The sequence below is a fragment of the Fistularia commersonii genome, chromosome 20, assembly GCF_037954325.1.
Source record: "Fistularia commersonii isolate RoL2024-O1a breed Wild chromosome 20, RoL_Fcom_v1.0, whole genome shotgun sequence".
NCBI lineage: Eukaryota > Metazoa > Chordata > Actinopteri > Syngnathiformes > Fistulariidae > Fistularia > Fistularia commersonii.
The window spans coordinates 17,212,501-17,232,879 of record NC_141303.1 but is presented as its reverse complement, the minus strand read 5'-3'; positions in this window follow the sequence as shown (position 1 = coordinate 17,232,879).

The window sequence follows — 20,379 nt, the reverse complement described above, 5'->3', positions numbered from 1 at the left end:
ACAAACACACACACACACACACACACACACACACACACACACACACCAACATACACACACACACACACACACACACAAAAACACACACACACACACCTGAACTCATCATAGCTGTGCTAATAGCATTGGCCGAAACGTATCCACAACAAAACAAACATTAGCTCATCCACTCATTCACATATGTGTGTGCCCAGAGGTACGGGAGCTCCAGTCATACGTCCGGGTGATCTATGTCCGGAGAAGGCTCATATTGGCCGGTCTAAGGGGTCCTGCTGCCCCCAAGCTTCCCCGCCTTTGAGAAGAGAAACATAACTCCGCTCCTCTGCTCCTCCGCTTCTCAACTCCTCTGCTCCTCCGCTATGGGCCCTGGTACTCCCGATCCTCCGAACTCAGGCGAATAGCGTGACGTGCTTCTGCTCTCCTATAAGCCCCTACACACTTCAAACACGGCTGTTATCACCCTGTTACTGCATTGCAATGACACCCATTTGCTTTTGATCTCAGTGTCTGCCACCGTAAGGAAAAAGCGGGGGGACGGGGGGGGGTGACGGGAGACATAAGGGCATTCGTTCTGTATGTAATCAGAAGTTAATAGTGTTAACGGTTTGCGAGAAATTTTTAATGCTGGACAAAAACAGAAAATTAAAAGGAAATAATTAAATAAATAGATAGAAAAATAAAATTAAAAACTAAAAAAAAAATTGCAAGGGGAATACAACATGTAATTAAGTTGGCCGTTCACAAGGAATCTCAGACATCAAACTGTTTCTAATTGAACATAAATAGTACACACAAATATACAAATGTACAAATAAACATGGCAAGGTAGAACTGAATGTCAATGAAACAACCAGGGATGAGGAAGCAACGGACATAAGGACATTTGTTCTGTATGTAATCAGAAGTTAATAGTGTTAACGGTTTGTGAGAAATTTACAGTGCTAGACAAAAAAAAGAAATTAAAAGGAAATAATTAAATCAATAGATAGACAAATAAAAAATTCAAACGAAAAAAAAATTGCAAGGGGAATATAACATGTAATTAAGTTGTTGTTTTTTTTTTCCAAAAAAAAGGAATCTCAGACATGGGTAACTGTATATTTTTTAGTTTTTGGATTTTTCCATAAGTTTTAAGGATTTTTTTTTATAATTCAAAATCGTTTATGAAGAAATTAAAATTTGGGGAGCATTTTTGCATTCTGTTTTTGTGAATGAAGAACTTGGCCAGGCCTAAAAGAACATTGACATAGAGTTCATCTGTCATGTTGCTTATAAGTAAACCAAATGTGATATCATCTTTTGAGAGGGAAACTGGTGATGAGGGAATGAGAATGAGAAAAAATATATGGTCAGTGGTTTCAATGTTGTCTTCACAAAATGTACAAATATTATCTTCAAAAGTAAAGCGTACCCGCAATAATTCCTTAGATGGGTAGATGTCATTCATAATTTAGAAGTGGGTCTCTTCTTGCCTTGGGGGGTATGGGTAGAGTCAGACACATAGTTTGCAGCGTGGCAATCGATTCCTTATCAAATTTATTTCAAATGTTATTTTTGTTTTGACGTCCAGGGAACAAGTTTCCTGTGAAACATGTCCTAATAAAGGAGTTGCTGCACTTTCTGTCCAGAATTGAGATTCCCTGGAGTGATAGTCGGGGTAACTGTGGTTGTACGGTTCGGTGCGTCATTATATTTTTGGTCAGGAATACAAATTGTCGAGGCAGTGCGTTTCGTGACTTTATCAACTCTAATATGGGAGGCTTAAATCTGTGTGTAGTACAGAACTGTTCATAGTCTAGACGACTGCCATTGTCATCCATCAAGTCAATTATTGACCATATACCTTTCTCAAAGCATTCCTTGTAAAACAGAGGTTTGTTGCCACGCAGTACATATCTATTGTTCCAAATTATTGTACTGTGTGGTGAGAAATTGTGTACATATATCATTTTCCAGTATAATAGCATTTGTTTATGGAACTCTGAAAATTGGACAGGAATCTTGTTGATATCCAAGTCAGAGATAAGGAGAAGACTTAGGCTGCCGACTATGTTGAATAAGTAGTTTGGAGTACAATACCAGAAAGAATGATGATGTTTGATCCAGGATTTCAACCAGTTCACCTTCAATGTCCCATTCAGGCAGTCCAACTCTATCACTTTCAGCCCTCCTTCACTTGTTTCTTTCACCATATGAGAGTTTTTTAGATGGTGTGGTCTGTTCCTCCAGATAAAGTTGAAATTTATTTGGTTAATAGATTTTATGAGTTGATTTGGAGCAGCATTGGAATACACTGGGTATATACATCTGGATAAACATTCCATTTTAGTCAAATATATCGGGCCTAATATTGATAAATCTCTTTGGAGCAATATATTCAATTTAGCTTTACTTTGATTCAGTTTAGATTCAATGTTCCTGGATTGATTTAACTTTTGGTCCTTAGATAGGAAAATGCTCAAGTATTTTATTTCTGATTTGATAGGAACATTACTGATTTCCTTTAGTGGTGAGTCATGCAGCTCAAGAAGTTTGCATTTCTTTAAGTTTAATGACAATCCTGAAGCCTTGGAGAATGTTTTAATTTTTTCAACGCTTATTGGGACTTGATGTTCATTTTTCAAAACTAAGGTTGTGTCATCTGCCAGCAGGCTAATAACAATTTCTGTCCCCGACATTATTTCTGTCCCACACATACACACACACACACACACACACACACACACACACACACACACACACACACACACACACACACAGACACACTCACACACACCTTAATTCCACTCTTTTATATACGCATGTCTGGAGTTCCGGGAGCTCGTTCTCAACGTTCTGGGGATAATCATAGCTGTGCTGATAGCATTAGCCGAAACGCCCCCCCACACCACCACCACCCCACACACACACATTAGCTCCTCCATTCATTCACATGTACACGCCGGCTGCTCCGGGAGCTCCACGCCGACGTTTCGGGGATCGATGTCCGGAGAAGGTGCACCATTGCCGGTCCGCGGTGTCCTGTAGACCCCCCCCTCCATACACACATGCAATACGCCTTGAAACGCATCGCTCGCACCGGCGTCCTACTGCCCCTAAACTTCCCATCCTCTGCCATTGAGAAGAGAAACATTACCTCCGCTCCTCCATTCCTCCGCTTCTCCGCTCCACCGCTCCTCCGCTCCTCCGCTCCTCCGCGATGGGCCCTGGTACCCCCCCCCACCTAAACAAACTCTCACACATACACACACGAACACAATCACACAGACACAAAAACAAACACACACACACACACACACACACACACACACCTTAACTCATCTTAGCTGTGCTAATAGCATTAGCCGAAACGCATCCACAACCAAACAAACATTAGCTCATCCACTCATTCACATGTGTGTGCCCAATGGTCCGGCAGCTGCAATCATACTACCGGGTGATCTATGTCCGGAGAATGCTCACATTAGCCCGTCTAAGGGGTTCTTCTGCCCCCAAGCTTCCCCGCCTCTGAGAGAAGAAACATTACCTCCGCTCCTCTGCTCCTCCGCTTCTCAGCTCCACCGCTCCTCCGCGATGGGCCCTGGTACTCCCCCCCCTCCCCCCCACCTAAACAAACTCTCACACAAAATCACTCACACACACACAAAAACACACAAACACACACACACACACACATACACACACACCTGAACTTACAATAGCTGTGCTAATAGCATTAGCCGAAACGCATTCACAACCAAACAAACATTAGCTAAACCACTCATTCACATGTGTGTGCCCAATGGTACTCCCTGTCCACGACCCCCCCCCCCACCAAAAGAGCCTCTCACACACACACACACACACAAAGACACTCACACACACACAGACACACACATAATCACATACACATACCTTAAGTCTTCATAGCTGTGCTAATAGCTTTAGCCGAAACGCATCCACAACCAAACAAACATTAGCTCATCCACTCATTCACATGTGTGTGCCCTGGTACTCCGTGTCCGCGACCCCCCCCCCCACCAAAACAAACTATCACACACATACACAAAGACACTCACACACACACACACACTGACACACATACACACATTAAGTCATCATAGCTGTGCTAGTAGCATTAGCCGAACGCATCCACAACCAAACAAACATTAGCTCATCCACTCATTCACATGTGTGTGCCCAATGGTCCGCTTCTCCGCTCCACCGCTCCTCCACTATGGGCCCTGGTACTCCCGATCCGCCGGACTCAGGAGAATTAAGAATAAGAATCAGAACAACTTTATTAATCCCGAAGGAAATTGCAGTGCCAGAGTTACAGAAAATATAACAGTAATAAATAATAAAAGAAAGGCAGAATTATAAATAAAAATAAACTATAAACTATAAAGTGTTTCAGTGAAACTATAGAGTGTCTTAGTAAGCACTGATAAAACTATAAGTGTCTTAGTAACAAGTGGGGTAAGGAGTGCGCAATAGTATGATAGAAGGGAACATTATAGTGTAGCTGTTATGAGATGAGATGAAATATTGCACAATGTAGCTGTTATGAGATGAAATATTGCACAGTTTCTGAATATTGCACAGAAATGAGATATTGCACATTTTTGTTTGTTTTTAAGTTAAAGATAGGTTTTTATGGTTGCCGGCGGCTGAATGGGACGTGCTTCTGCCCTCCATCCGCTCCACAGCTCATCCGCTCCAGGCCCAGCTACCCCCTGTCCGCGCCCCCCCCCCACCTAAACAAACTGTCACACACATATACACAATCGCACACACAAACACACACACACACACACACACAAGAACACACAAACACACAAGAACACACAAACACACAAACACACACACACACACACACACCTTAAGTCATCATACCTGTGCTAATAGCTCCCAAGCTTCCCCGCCTCTGAGAGGAGAAACAATACCTCCGCTACTCCGCTTCTCAGCTCCACCGCTCCTCCGCTATGGGCCCTGGTAACCCCCCCACCTAAACACACTCACACACACACAAAAACACACAAACACACACACGCACACACACACACATACACACACACAAACACACACACAAACACACACACAAACCGGGCCGGGCATCTGCCCTCCTCCGCTCCTCAGCTCATCTGCTCGAGGCCCTGGTACTCCCTGTCCGCGACCCCCCCCCCACCTAAACAAACTCACACACACACACACACACGAACACACACACAGACACACACACACACACACCTTAACTCATCATAGCTGTGCTAATAGCATTAGCCGAAACGCATCCACGACCAAACAAACATTAGCTCATCCACTCATTCACATGTGTGTGCCCAATGGTCCGGGAGCTCCAATCATACGTCCGGGGGATCTATGTCCGGAGAATGTGAGCATTAGCCCGTCTAAGGGGTTCTTCTGCCCCCAAGCTTCCCCGCCTCTGAGAGAAGAAACATTACCTTCGCTCCTCTGCTCCTCCGCTTCTCAGCTCCACCGCTCCTCCGCTATGGGCCCTGGTACTCCCCCTCCCCCCCCCACCTAAACAAACTCTCACACAAAATCACTCACACACACACAAAAACACACAAACACACACACACACACATACACACACACCTTAACTCATCATAGCTGTGCTAATAGCTTTAGCCGAAACGCATCCACAACCAAACAAACATTAGCTCATCCACTCATTCACATGTGTGTGCCCTGGTACTCCGTGTCCGCGACCCCCCCCCCCCCCACCAAAACAAACTATCACACACATACACAAAGACACTCACACACACACACACACACTGACACACATACACACATTAAGTCATCATAGTTGTGCTAATAGCATTAGCCGAAATGCATCCACAACCAAACAAACATTAGCTCATCCACTCATTCACATGTGTGTGCCCAATGGTTCGCTTCTCCGCTCCACCGCTCCTCCGCTATGGGCCCTGGTACTCCCGATCCGCCGGACTCAGGAGAATTATGGGACGTGCCTTTGCCCTCCATCCGCTCCACAGCTCATCCGCTCCAGGCCCAGCTACCCCCTGTCCGCGCCCCCCCCCCACCTAAACAAATTGTCACACACATATACACAAACGCACACACAAACACACACACACACACACACACAAGAACACACAACACACAAACACACAAACACACACACACACACACACACCTTAAGTCATCATACCTGTGCTAATAGCTCCCAAGATTCCCCGCCTCTGAGAGGAGAAACAATACCTCCGCTACTCCGCTCCTCCGCTTCTCAGCTCCACCGCTCCTCGGCTATGGGCCCTGGTACCCCCCCCCCCCACCTAAACACACTCACTCACACACAAAAACACACAAACACACACACGCACACACACACACACATACACAAACACACCTTAACTCATCATAGCTGTGCTAATAGCATTAGCCGAAACGCATCCACTACCAAACAAACATTAGCTCATCCACTCATTCACATGTGTGTGCCCAATGGTCCGGGAGCTCCAATCATACGTCCGGGGGATCTATATCTGGAGAAGGCTCACAGTGGCTGGTCTAAAGCGTCCTACTGCCCCCAAACTTCCCATCCTCTACCTTTGAGAAGAGAAAAATGACCTCCGCTCCTCCATTCCTCCGCTTCTCCGCTCCACCGCTCTTCCGCGATGGGCCTTGGTACCCCCCCTCCACCTAAACAAACTCTCACACACACACACATGACCACCCTCACACAGACACAAAAACAAACAAACAGACACACACACACACACACACACACACACACCTTAACTCATCATAGCTGTGCTAATAGCATTAGCCGAAACGCATCCACAACCAAACAAACATTAGCTCATCCACTCATTCACATGTGTGTGCCCAATGGTCCGGGAGCTCCAATCATACGTTCGGGGGATCTATGTCCGGAGAATGCTCACATTAGCCCGTCTAAGGGGTTCTGATGCCCCCAAGCTTCCCCGCCTCTGAGAGGAGAAACTATACGTCTGCTACTCCGCTCCTCCGCTCCTCCACTTCTCAGCACCACTGCTCCTCCGCTTTGGGCCCTGGAATTCCCGAACCGCTGGACATAAGCGAATCAAGGCCGGGCATCTGCCCTCCTCCGCTCCTCAGCTCATCTGCTCGAGGCCCTGGTACTCCCTGTCCGCGACCCCCCCCCCACCTAAACAAACTCACACACACACACACACACACGAACACACACACAGACACACACACACACACACCTTAACTCATCTTAGCTGTGCTAATAGCATCAGCCGAAACGCATCCACAACCAAACAAACATTAGCTCATCCACTCATTCACATGTGTGTGCCCAATGGTCCGGCAGCTCCAATCATACGACCGGGGGATCTATGTCCGGAGAATGCTCACATTAGCCCGTCTAAGGGGTTCTGCGCCCAAGCTTCCCCGCCTCTGAGAGAAGAAACATTACCTCCGCTCCTCCGCTCCTCCGCTTCTCAGCTCCACCGCTCCTCCGCTATGGGCCCTGGTACTCCCCCCCCCCACCTAAACAAACTCTCACACAAAATCACTCACACACACACAAAAACACACAAACACACACACACACACACATACACACACACCTTAACTCATCATAGCTGTGCTAATAGCATTAGCCGAAACGCATCCACAACCAAACAAACATTAGCTCATCCACTCATTCACATGTGTGTGCCCTATGGTACTCCCTGTCCGCGACCCCCCCCCACCAAAAGAGCCTCTCACACACACAAAGACACTCACACACACACAGACACACATATACACTCATACACACACCTTAAGTCTTCATAGCTGTGCTAATAGCTTTAGCCGAAACGCATCCACAACCAAACAAACATTAGCTCCTCCACTCATTCACATGTGTGTGCCCTGGTACTCCTTGTCCGTGACCCCCCCCCCCCCCTACCAAAACAAACTATCACGCACATACACAAAGACACTCACACACACACACACACTGACACACATACACACATTAAGTCATGATAGCTGTGCTAATAGCATTAGCCGAAATGCATCCACAACCAAACAAACATTAGCTCATCCACTCATTCACATGTGTGTGCCCAATGGTCCGCTTCTCCGCTCCACCGCTCCTCCGCTATGGGCCCTGGTACTCCCCCCCCCCACCTAAACAAACTCTCACACAAAATCACTCACACACACACAAAAACACACAAACACACACACACACACACATACACACACACCTTAACTCATCATAGCTGTGCTAATAGCATTAGCCGAAACGCATCCACAACCAAACAAACATTAGCTCATCCACTCATTCACATGTGTGTGCCCTATGGTACTCCCTGTCCGCGACCCCCCCCCCACCAAAAGAGCCTCTCACACACACAAAGACACTCACACACACACAGACACACATATACACTCATACACACACCTTAAGTCTTCATAGCTGTGCTAATAGCTTTAGCCGAAACGCATCCACAACCAAACAAACATTAGCTCCTCCACTCATTCACATGTGTGTGCCCTGGTACTCCTTGTCCGTGACCCCCCCCCCCCCCCCTACCAAAACAAACTATCACGCACATACACAAAGACACTCACACACACACACACACTGACACACATACACACATTAAGTCATGATAGCTGTACTAATAGCATTAGCCGAAATGCATCCACAACCAAACAAACATTAGCTCATCCGCTCATTCACATGTGTGTGCCCAATGGTCCGCTTCTCCGCTCCACCGCTCCTCCGCTATAGGCCCTGGTACTCCCGATCCACAAACACACACAAACACACACACACACACACAAGAACACAAAAACACACAAACACACAAACACCCACACACACACACACCTTAAGTCATCATAGCTGTGCTAATAGCATTAGCCGAAACGCATCCACAACCAAACAAACATTAGCTCGTCCACTCATTCAAATGTATGTGCCCAGAGGTCCTGGATCTCCGGTCATACGTCCGGGGCATCTAATTCCGGAGAAGGCTCACATTTGCCGGTCTAAGGGGTCCTGCTGCCCCCAAGCTTCCCCGCCTTTGAGAAGAGAAATATAATATCGCTCCTCCGCTCCTCCGCTTCTCAACACCTCCGCTCCTCCGCTATTGGCCCTGGTACTCCCGATCCTGCAAACTCAGGAGAATTGCGAGAGGTGCTTCTGCTCTCCTCCACTCCTCCGCTTCTCCGCTCCTCCGCTTTTCCGCTTTGGGCCCTGGAACTCCCGAACCGCTGGATATAAGGGAATCACGGGCTGGGCTTATGCCCTCCTCTGCTCCTCAGCTCATCCGCTCGAGGCCCTGGTACTCCCTGTCCGCGACCCCCCCCCACCTAAACAAACTCTCACACACACACACAGACACACTCACACACACACACACACACACACACACATACACGCACACCTTAACTCATCATAGCTGTGCTAATAGCATTAGCCGAAACGCATCCACAACTAAACAAACATTAGCTCTTCCACTCATTCACATGTGTGTGCCCAATGGTCCGGGAGCTCCAATCATACGTCCGGGGGATCTATGTCCGGAGAATGCTCATATTAGCCCATCTAAGGGGTTCTGCTGCCCCCAAGCTTCCCCGCCTCTGAGTGGAGAAACAATACTTCCGCTACTCCGCTCCTCCGCTTCTCAGCTCCACCGCTCTTCCGCTATGGGCCCTGGTACTCCCCCCCTCCACCTAAATAAACTCTCACACATACACACACAAGAACACACTGACACACAAACACACAAAGACACACACACAGCTCAGCTCCACCGCTCCTCCGCTTTGGGCCCTGGAATTCCCGAACCGCTTGACATAAGCGAATCACGGGCCGGGCTTCTGCCCTCCTCCGCTCCTCAGCTCATCCGCTCTTGGCACTGGTACTCCCTGTCCGCGACCCCCCCCCCCCCACCAAAACAACCTCACTCACACAAACACACAAAGACACTCACACACACACACAGACACACACACACCTTAAGTCTTCATAGCTGTGCTAATAGCGTTAGCCGAAAAGCATCCACAACCAAACAAACATTAGCTCATCCAATCATTCACAAGTATGTACCAAGAGGTCCGGGAGCCCCGGTCATACGTCCGGGAGAGCTATGTCCATAGAAGGCTCATATTGGCCAGTCTAAGGGGTCCTGCTGCCCCAAAGCTTCCCCGCCTTTGAGAAGAGAAACATAAGTCTGCTCCTCCGCTCCTCCGCTCCTCCGCTCCACCGCTCCACCGCTTCTCCGTTCTTCCACTCATCCGCTCCGCCGCTGATCCGCTCCGGGCCTTAGTACTCCAGAACTGCTGGACATAAGCGAATCAGGCTCCAAGCCCTGTTACTCCCTATCCGCGGGACTCTGTCGAAATATGGACCGTGCTTCCCCTCTCCTCCACTCCTCCGCTCCTCCGCTCTTCCGCTCCTCCTCTCCTCCGCTCCTCCGCTTCTCCGCTCCTCCGCTCCTCCGCTCCTCCGCTCCTGGCCCTGGTACTCCTGAACTGCTGGACATAAGCGATTCAGGCTCCAAACCCTGGTACTCCCCTTCCGCGGGACTCAGGCGAATTGTCGGACGGGCTTCCGCTCTCCTCCGCTCCTCCGCTCCTCTGCTCTTCCGCTCCTCCGCTCCTCCGCTCCTCCGCTCCTCCGCTCCTCCGCTTCTCCGTTCTTCCGCTCATCCGCTCCGCCGCTCATCCGCTGCTGGCCCTGGTACTCCTGAACTGCTGGACCTGGGCGAATCAGGCTCCAGGCCCTGGTACTCCCTCTCCGCGGGACTCAGGTGAATTGTCGGCCGGGCTTCCGCTCTCCTCCGCTTCTCTTCTCATCCGCTCCTCCGCTCCTCCGCTCAAGTTCCTGGTACTCCTGACCGTTGGATATAAGTGAACCTGCTCAAGGCCCTGGTACTCCCAATCCGCGGGACTCTGGCGAAATGTGGACCGTGCTTTCCCTCTCCTCCGCTCCTCCACTCATCCGCCCCTCCGCTCCTTTGCTCCTCCGCTCCTCCGCAATGGCCCTGGTACTCCTGAACTGCTGAACATCATTTAATCACGCTACAGGCCCTGGTACTCCCTTTCTCCGGTATTTAGGCATATTGTGGTCCATGCTTACGCTCTCCTCCGCTCCTCCGCGCCTCTGCTCCTCCGCTCCTCCGCTCCTCCGCTTCTCCGTTCTTCCGCTCATCCGCTCTGCCGCTCATCCGCTACTGGCCCTGGTACTCCTGAACTGCTGGACCTGGGTGAATCAGGCTCCAGGCCCTGGTACTCCCTCTCCGCGGGACTCAGGTGTATTGTCGGCCGGGCTTCCGCTCTCTTCCGCTTCTCCTCTCATCCGCTCCTCCGCTCCTCCGCTCCTCCGCTCCTTTGCTCCTCCGCTCCACCGCTTCTCCGTTCTTCCGCTCATCCGCTCTGCCGCTCATCCGCTCCTGTCCCTGGTACTCCTGAACTGCTGGACATAAGCGATTCAGGCTCCAGACCCTGGTACTCCCCTTCCGCGGGACTCAAGCGAATTGTCGGCCGGGCTTCCGCTCACCTCCGCTCCTCCGCTCCTCCGCTCCTCCGCTCCTCCGCTCCTCCTCTCTGGGCCCTGGTACTCCTGAACTGCTTGCCATAGGCATATAAGGCTCCAGGCCCTGGTGCTCCCAATCCGCGGGCTTCCGCTCACCTCCGCTCCTCCGCTCATCCGCTCCTCCGCTCCCCCGCTCCTCCGCTCAAGGCCCTGGTACTCCCGAACCGCTGGACATAAGCGAATCATGCTCCAGTTTCCTGGTACTCCCTATTCGTGTGACTTAGGCGAATTGTCGGCCGGGCTTCCGCTCACCTCCGCTCCTCCGCTCATCCGCTCCTCCGCTCCTCCGCTCCTCCGCTCCTCCGCTCTTCTGCTCATCTGCTCCTCCGCTCCCCCGCTCCAGGCCCTGGTACTCCCAATCCGCGGGACTAAGGCAAAAAGTGGGCCGGGCTTCCGCTCTCCTCCGCTCCTCCGCTCCTCCACTCATCCAACCCTCCGCTCGTCCGCTCCTCCGCACCTGGCCCTGGTACTCCTGAATTGTTGAACATCATTAAATCACGCTTCAGGCCCTGGTACTCCCTCTAAGCGGGACTCAGGCGAATTGCCGGCCGGGCCTCCGCTCTCCTCCGCTCCTCCGCTCCTCCGCTCCTCCACTCCTCCGCTCCTCCGCTCCTCCGCTCCTCCGCTCCTCCTCTCTGGGCCCTGGTACTCCTGAACTGCTTACCATAGGCATATCAGGCTCCAGGCCCTGGTACTCCCAATCCGCGGGACTAAGGCAAAAAGTGGGCCGGGCTTCCGCTCTCCTCCGCTCCTCCGCTCCTCCACTAATCCAACCCTCCGCTCGTCCGCTCCTCCGCACCTGGCCCTGGTACTCCTGAATTGTTGAACATCATTAAATCACGCTTCAGGCCCTGGTACTCCCTCTAAGCGGGACTCAGGCGAATTGCCGGCCGGGCCTCCGCTCTCCTCCGCTCCTCCGCTCCTCCGCTCCAGCCCTGGTACTCCTGAACTGCTGGATATCATTAAACCACGCTTCTGGTCCTGGTACTCCCTTTCCGCGGGACTCAGGCGAATTGTCGGCCGGATTCCGCTCTCCTCCGGTCCTCCGGTCCTCCGGTCCTCCGGTCATCCGGTCCTCCGCTCCTCCGCTCCTCCGCTCCTCCGTTCCGGCCCTGGTACTCCTGAACTGCTGGACATAAGCGAATCAGGCTCAAGGCCCTGGTACTCCTTCTCCGCGGGACTTAGGCGAATTGTCGGCCGGGCTTCCGCTCACCTCCGCTCCTCCGCTCATCCGGTCCTCCACTCATCCGCCCCTCCGCTCCTTCGCTCCTCCGCACCTGGCCCTGGTACACCTGCATTGCTGAACATCATTAAATCACGTTTATGGCCCTGGTACACCCTCTCCGCTGGAGTCAGGCGAATATTCGACCGGGCTTCCGCTCTCCTAAGCTCATCCGCTCATCCGCTCGTCCGCTCCTCCGCTGTGGGCCCTGGTACTCCGGAACCGCAGGACATAAGCGATTCAGGCTCCAGGCCCTGGTACTCCCTTTCCGCGGGACTCAGGCAAATTGTCGGCCGGATTCCGCTCTCCTCCGCTCATCCGCTCCTCCGCTCCACCACTTAAACGTTCTTCTGCTCATCCGCTCCTCCGCTTCGGGCCCTGGTACTCCTGAACTGCTAGACATAATCGAATCAGGTACCAGGCCTTGGTACTCCCTCTCCGCGGGACTTAAGCGAATTTTCGGCCGGGCTTCTGCTCACCTCCGCTCCGCCGCTCATCCGCTCCTCCGCTCCTCCGCTCCTCCGCTCTTCTGCTCATCTGCTCCTCCGCTCCCCCATTCCGGGCCCTGGTACTCCCAATCCGCGGGACTTAGGCGAATTGTCGGCCGGGCTTCCGCTCTCCTCCGCTTCTCCTCTCATCCGCTCCGCCGCTCCTCCGCTTCAGGCCCTAGTACTCCTGAACTGCTAGACATAAGCGAATCAGGCTCCAGGTCCTGGTACTCCCTCTCCGCGGGACTCAGGCGAATTGCCGGCCGGGCTTCCGCTCTCCTCCGCTCCTTCGCTCCTCCGCTGCTCCGCTCCTCCGTTCTGGCCCTGGTACTCCTGAACTGCTGGACATAAGCGAATTAGGTTCCAGGCCCTGGTACTCCCTCACCGCGGGACTTAGGCGAATTTTTGGCCGGGCTTCCGCTCTCCTCCGCTCTTCCGCTCCTTCGGTCATCCGCTCATCCGCTCCGGGCCCTGGTACTCCGGACCGCTTGACATAAGTGAATCAGGCTCCCAGCCCTGGTACTCACAATCCGCGCGACATAGGGGAAATGTGGGCCGGGCTTCCGCTCTCCTCCGCTCCTCCGCTCCTCCGCTCCTCCGCTCATCCGCTCCTCCGCTCATCCGCTAATCCGCTCCTCCGCTCCTCCGATCCTCCGCTACAGGCCCTGGTACTCCTGAACTGCTGGACATAAGTGAATCAGGCTCCAGGCCCTGGTACTCCCTCTCCGCGGGACTCAGGCGAATTGCCGGCCGGGCTTCCGCACTCCTCCACTCCTCCGCTCATCCACTCATCCGCCCCTCCGCTCCTCCGCTCCTCCGCACCTGGCCCTGGTACTCCTGAATTGCTGAACATCATTAAATCACGATTAGGGCCTGGTACTCCCTTTCCGCGGGACTCAGGCGAATTGTCGGCAGGATTCCGCTCTCCTCCGCTCCTCCGCTCCACGGCTCCTCCCCACCTCCGCTCCTCCGCTCCTCCGCTCCTCCGCTTCTCCGCTCCTCCACTCCTCCGCTCCTCCGCTTCTCCTCTCATCCACTCCTCCGCACCTCCGCTCCGGGCCCTGGTACTCCTGAACTGCTGGACATAAGCGAATCAGGCTCCAGGCCCTGGTACTCCCTTTCCGCGGGACTTAGGCGAATATTCGGCCGGGCTTTCGCTCATTCCGGCTCCTCCGCTCCTCCGCTCCTCCGCTCCTCCGCTCCTCCGCTCCTCCGCTCCTCCGCTCTGGGCCCTGGTACTCCTGAACTGCTTGCCATAAGCGAATCAGGCTCCAGTCCCTGGTACTCCAGATCCGCGGAACTAAGGCAAAAAGTGGGCCGGGCTTCCGCTCTCCTCCGCTCCTCCGCTCCTCCACTTATCCAACCCTTCGCTCGTCCTCTCCTCCGCACCGGGCCCTGGTACTCCCGAATTGTTGAACATCATTAAATCACGCTTCAGGCCCTGGTACTCCCTCTAAGCGGGACTCAGGCGGATTGCCGGCCGGGCCTCCACTCTCCTCCGCTCCTCCGCTCCTCCGCTCCTCCGCTCCTCCGCTCCTGCGCTCCAGCCCTGGTACTCCTGAAGTGCTGGACATCATTGAATCACGCTTCTGGCCCTGGTACTCCCTTTCCGCGGGACTCAGGCGAATTGTCGGCCGGATTCCGCTCTCCTCCGCTCATCCGCTCCTCCGCTCCTCCGTTCCGGCCCTGGTAGTCCTGAACTGCTGGACATAAGCGAATCAGGCTCCTGGCCCTGGTACTCCCTCTCCGCGGGACTTAGGCGAATTTTCGGCCGGGTTTCCGCTCTCCTCCGCTTCTCCTCTCATCCGCTCCTCCGCACCTCCGCTCCGGGCCCTGGTACTCCTGAACATCTAGACATAAGCGAATCAGGCTCCAGGCCCTGGTACTCCCTTTCCGCGGGACTTAGGCGAATTGTCGGCCGGGCTTCCGCTCTCCTCCGCTTCTCCTCTCATCCGCTCCGCCGCTCGTCCGCTTCGGGCCCTGGTACTCCTGAACTGCTAGACATAAGCGAATCAGGCGCCAGGTCCTGTTACTCCCTCTCCGCGGGACTTAGGCGAATTGTTTGCCGGGCTACCGCTCTCCTCCGCTCCTCCGCTCTTCCGCTCCCCCGCTCCGGGCCCTGGTACTCCGGACCGCTTGACATAAGTGTATCAGGCTCCAAGCCCTGGTACTCCCAATCCGCGGGACATAGGGGAAATGTGGGCCGGCCTTCCGCTCTCCTCCGCTCCTCCGCTCCTCCGCTCTAGGCCCTGGTACTCCTGAACTGCTTGCCATAAGCGAATCAGGCTCCAGGCCCTGGTACTCCCAATCCGCGGGACTCAGGCGAAATGTGGGCCGGGCTTCCGCTCTCCTCCGCACCTCCACTCCTCCGCTCATCCGCCCCTCCGCTCCTCCGCTCCTCCGCTCCGCCGCTCTGGGCCCTGGTACTCCTGAACTCCTTGCCATAAGCGAATCAGGCTCCAGGCCCTGGTACTCCCAATCCGCGGGACTCAGGCGATATGTGGGCCGGTCTTCCGCTTTCCTCCCCACCTCCGTTCCTCCACTTATCCGCCCCTCCGCTCCTCCGCACCTGGGCCTGGTACTCCTGAATTGCTGAACATCAATAAATCACGCTTCTGGCCCTGGTACTCCCTCTCCGCTGGACTCAGGCGAATTGTCGGCCGGATTCCGCTCTCCTCCGCTCATCCGCTCCTCCGCTCCACCGCTTAAACGTTATTTTGCTCATCCGCTCCTCCGCTCCTCCGCTCCTGGCCATGGTACTCCTGAACTGCTGGACATAAGCGAATCAGGCTCCAGGACTTGGTACTCCCTCTCCGCGGGACTCAGGCGAATTGCCGACCGGGCTTCCGCTCACCTCAGCTCATCCGCTCCTCCGCTCCTCCACTCCTCCGCTCCTCCGCTCCTGCGCTCCTCCGTTCCTCCGCTCCGGCCCTGGTACTCCTGAACTGCTGGACATAGCGAATCAGGCTCCTGGCCCTGGTACTCCCTCTCCGTGGGACTTAGGCGAATTGTTGGCCGGGCTTCCGCTCTCCTCCGCTCCTCCGCTCCTCCGCACCTGGGCCCGGTTCTCCTGAACTGCTTGCCATAAGCGAATCAGGCTCCAGGCCCTGGTACTCCCTTTCCGCGGGACTCAGGCGAGATGTCGGCCGGATTCCGCTCTCCTCCGCTCATCCGCTCCTCCGCTCCACCGCTTAAACGTTCTTCTGCTCATCCGCTCCTCCGCTCCTCCGCTCCGGCCCTGGTACTCCCCCTAACTGCTGGACATAAGCGAATCAGGCTCCAGGACTTGGTACTCCCTCTCCGCGGGACTCAGGCAAATTGCCGGCCGGGCTTCCGCTCTCCTCAGCTCATCCGCTTATCCGCTCCTCCGCTCCTCCGCTCCTCCGCTCCTCCGTTTCTCCGCTCCGGCCCTGGTACTCCTGAACTGCTGGACATAGCGAATCAGGCTCCTGGCCCTGGTACTCCCTCTCCGCGGGACTTAGGCGAATTGTTGGCCGGGCTTCCGCTCTCCTCCGCTCCTCCGCTCCTCCGCTCCTCCGCTCCTCCGCTCTAGGCCCGGTTCTCCTGAACTGCTTGCCATAAGCGAATCAGGCTCCAGGCCCTGGTACTCCCTTTCCGCGGGACTCAGGCGAGATGTCGGCCGGATTCAGCTCTCCTCCGCTCGTCCGCCCCTCCGCTCCACCGCTTAAACGTTCTTCTGCTCATCCGCTCCTCCGCTCCTCCGCTCCGGCCCTGGTACTCCCCCTAACTGCTTGCCATAAGCGAATCAGGCTCCAGGCCCTGGTACTCCCTCTCCGCTGGACTAAGGCGAATTGTCGGCCGGGCTTCCGCTCTCCTCCGCTCCTCCGCTCCTCCGCTCCTCCGCTCCTCCGCTCCTCCGCTCCTCCGCTCCTCCGCTCCTCCGCTCCTCTGCTCCTCCGCTCTGGGCCCTAGTACTCCTGAACTGCTTGCCATAAGCGAATCAGGCTCCAGGCCCTGGTACTCCCAATCCGCGGGACTCAGGCGAAATGTGGGCCGGGCTTCCGCTCTCCTCCGCACCTCCACTCCTCCACTCATCCGCCCCTCCGCTCCTCCGCTCCTCCGCTCCTCCGCTCCTCCGCTCCTCCGCTCCGCCGCTCTGGGCCCTGGTACTCCTGAACTGCTTGCCATAAGCGAATCAGGCTCCAGGCCCTGGTACTCCCAATCCGCGGGACTCAGGCGAAATGTGGGCCGGTCTTCCGCTCTCCCCCCCACCTCCGCTCCTCCACTCATCCGCCCCTCCGCTCTCCTCCGCACCTCGGCCTGGTACTCCTGAATTGCTGAACATCATTAAATCACGCTTCTGGCCCTGGTACTCCCTTTCCGCGGGACTCAGGCGAATTGTCGGCCGGATTCCGCTCTCCTCCGCTCATCCGCTCCTCCGCTCCACCGCTTAAACGTTATTTTGCTCATCCGCTCCTCCGCTCCTCCGCTCCTGGCCCTGGTACTCCTGAACTGCTGGACATAAGCGAATCAGGCTCCAGGACCTGGTACTCCCTCTCCGCGGGACTAAGGCGAATTGCCGGCCGGGCTTCCGCTCTCCTCAGCTCATTCGCTTATCCGCTCCTCCGCTCCTCCGCTCCTCCGCTCCTCCGCTCCTCCGCTCCTCCGCTCCTGACCCTGGTACTCCTGAACTGCTGGACATAAGCGAATCAGGCTCCAGGCCCTGGTACCCCCTCTCCGCGGGACTCAGGCGAATTGTTGGCCGGGCTTCCGCTCTCCTCCGCTCCTCCGCTCCTCCGCTCCTCCGCTCCTCCGCTCCCCCGCTCCTCCGCTCCTCCGCTCCTCCTCTCTTCCGCTCCGGGCCCTTGAACTCCCGATATGCGGGACTTCGGTGAATTCCGGGCCAGTCTTCTGCTCTTCTGCTCTCCTCCCCCCCTCCGCTTCTTTGCTCCCCCGCTTTGGACCCTGGAAATCCCGAACCGGGCCGGGCTTCTGCTCTCCGCCTCTCCTCTGCTCATCCGCTCCAGGCCCTGGCACTCCCTGTCATCCAGTCATTCGCATGTGCGTGCCCGGAAGTCCGGGAGCTCCACTCAACCGTCCGGGGGATACGGGTAAGGGGTCCTGCTCCCCCCCCCTTGCCGCCTCTGAGAAGAGAAACATCTCCGCTCCTCCGCTCCTTCGCTTCTCAAGTCCTCCGCTCCTCCGCTGCGGAACCAGGTACTACCGATCCGCCAGACTCAGGTGAATTGCGGACAGGGCTTTTGCTGTCCTCCGCTCCTCCGCTTTGGGCCCTGGAACTCCCGAACCGCTGGACATAAGCGAATCACGGTCCGGGCTTCTGCCCTCCTCCGCTCCTCACCTCATCCGCTCCAGGCCCTGGTACTCCCAGTACGCGGGAACCCCCCCCCACCCACCAAAACAAACTCTCACACACACACACACACACACACACACACACACACACACACACACACACACACACACACACACACACACAGACACACACCCATACACACACACACACACACACACACACACACACACACACACACACCTGAACTCATCATAGCTGTGCTAATAGCATTGGCCGAAACGTATCCACAACAAAACAAACATTAGCTCATCCACTCATTCACATATGTGTGTGCCCAGAGGTACGGGAGCTCCAGTCATACGTCCGGGTGATCTATGTCCGGAGAAGGCTCACATTGGCCGGTCTAAGGGGTCCTGCTGCCCCCAAGCTTCCCCGCCTTTGAGAAGAGAAACATAACTCCGCTCCTCCGCTTCTCAACTCCTCTGCTCCTCCGCTATGGGCCCTGGTGCCCCCGATCCTCCGAACTCAGGCGAATAGCGTGACGTGCTTCTGCTCTCCTATAAGCCCCTACACACTTCAAACACGGCTGTTATCACCCTGTTACTGCATTACAATGACACCCATTTGCTTTTGATCTCAGTGTCTGCCACCGTACGGAAAAAGCGGGGGGGACGGGAGACATAAGGGCATTCGTTCTGTATGTAATCAGAAGTTAATAGTGTTAACGGTTCGCGAGAATTTTTTAATGCTAGACAAAAAAGAAAATTAAAAGGAAATAATTAAATAAATAGATAGAAAAATAAAATTAAAAACTAAAAAAAAAAATTGTAAGGGGAATATAACATGTAATTAAGTTGGCCGTTCACAAGGAATCTCAGACATCAAACTGTTTTTAATTGAACATAAATAGTACACACAAATATACAAATGTACAAATAAACATGGCAAGGTAGAACTGAATGTCAATGAAACAACCAGGGATGAGGAAGCAACGGACATAAGGACATTTGTTCTGTATGTAATCAGAAGTTAATAGTGTTAACGGTTTGTGAGAAATTTACAGTGCTAGACAAAAAAAGAAATTAAAAGGAAATAATTAAATCAATAGATAGACAAATAAAAAATTAAAACGAAAAAAAAAATTGCAAGGGGAATATAACATGTAATTAAGTTTTTTTTTTGTTTTTTGTTTTTTTTTTTTTTTCAAAAAAAAGGAATCTCAGACATGGGTAACTGTATATTTTTTAGTTTTTGGATTTTTCCATAAGTTTTAAGGATTTTTTTTTATAATTCAAAATCGTTTATGAAGAAATTCAAATTTGGGGAGCATTTTTGCATTCTGTTTTTGTGAATGAAGAACTTGGCCAGGCCTAAAAGAACATTGACACGGAGTTCATCTGTTATGTTGCTTATAAGTAAACCAAATGTGATATCATCTTTTGAGAGGGAAACTGGTGATGATGGAATGAGAATGAGAAAAAATATATGGTCAGTGGTTTCAATGTTGTCTTCACAAAATGTACAAATATTATCTTCAAAAGTAAAGTGTACCCTCAATAATTCCTTAGATGGGTAGATGTCATTCATAATTTAGAAGTGGGTTTCTTTGTGCCTTGGGGGGTATGGGTAGAGTCAGATACATAGTTCGCAGCGTGGCAATCGATTCCTTATCAAATTCATTTCAAATATTATTTTTGTTTTGACGTCCAGGGAATAAGTTTCCTGTGAAACATGTCCTAATAAAGGAGTTGCTGCACTTTCTGTCCGGAATTGAGATTCCCTGGAGTGATAGTCGGGGTAACTGTGGTTGTACGGTTTGGTGCGTCATTATATT